This window comes from Apium graveolens, chromosome 2, assembly GCF_009905375.1.
Source record: "Apium graveolens cultivar Ventura chromosome 2, ASM990537v1, whole genome shotgun sequence".
NCBI classification, from domain to species: domain Eukaryota; kingdom Viridiplantae; phylum Streptophyta; class Magnoliopsida; order Apiales; family Apiaceae; genus Apium; species Apium graveolens.
In genome coordinates, this window is record NC_133648.1 from 58,127,040 (window position 1) to 58,128,027 (window position 988).

Sequence of the window (988 nt, forward strand, 5' to 3'; positions counted from 1 at the left end):
TACATTAGGACCTTGTGCTGGACCGCCACCCGGCCTCTTACGCGTTGATGGACTGCCACCCAGCCACATACACCTTGATAGACTGTACCCCGACCTGTCGCTTATGCCGACTCATTTAGATGGACTTACTTCCCGAATGTTGGGCAAGTAATCAAATGCTCTTTTATTAAATCAAGAACTTTGTTGTGAATACACCACGGAGCCGGATCCCTCATATTTTTAAGAGAGTATTTAAATCCCCTTCGAAAGGAAGATCTAAAATTTGAAAACAGGTTTTGGGATCTTCTCTAGCCTTTAAAATCATTTTGAAGACTCGAAAATATTTTTAAAAGCGTTTGGAATAAGGATGGTATAATAAATCAATTCCAAGATAATCAAATAATATCTGAATATTATGCTATAAATAATATTCCAATAACGAATACCTTTTATCAAAGCAAATGAAGTAAAAGTTTTGAAAATAACTTTATGAAAATATTTAAGGTAAGAATGATTGACGATATCAATAATTTCTCGAATACTTGGCGAATAATGAAACATTATTCTTTAAGAAAATAAAGAATATTATTTAGTAAAATAAATGGAGTCATAAGTCCTCGAATGAATATTCAAACTAATATTCACTTATAATTTAAAACTATCGAACAAACATTATTCGATTAATAGTTTTGAAAACTATATATATATATACTCGGGAACATCGCCTCCCGGTTTAGAAATATGTTAAACTTTAGGTCCCCTATACTAAGGATATACGCAAATAATGTTTATCTCTAGCATAGGTATTATGCAGTTTATAAAAATTGAATCAATAATGAGATATCAAGATTACGGAACATGCATGTATATATATCATATCAACATGCTCCAATATATCGCAAGATTAGCTAATAACAATCATGCACTTATCACAAGATAATGCATATACATATATACATCACAACAACAGTTATACGGGTAGAAAACTTTCCTGAGTGTACCTGGGTAG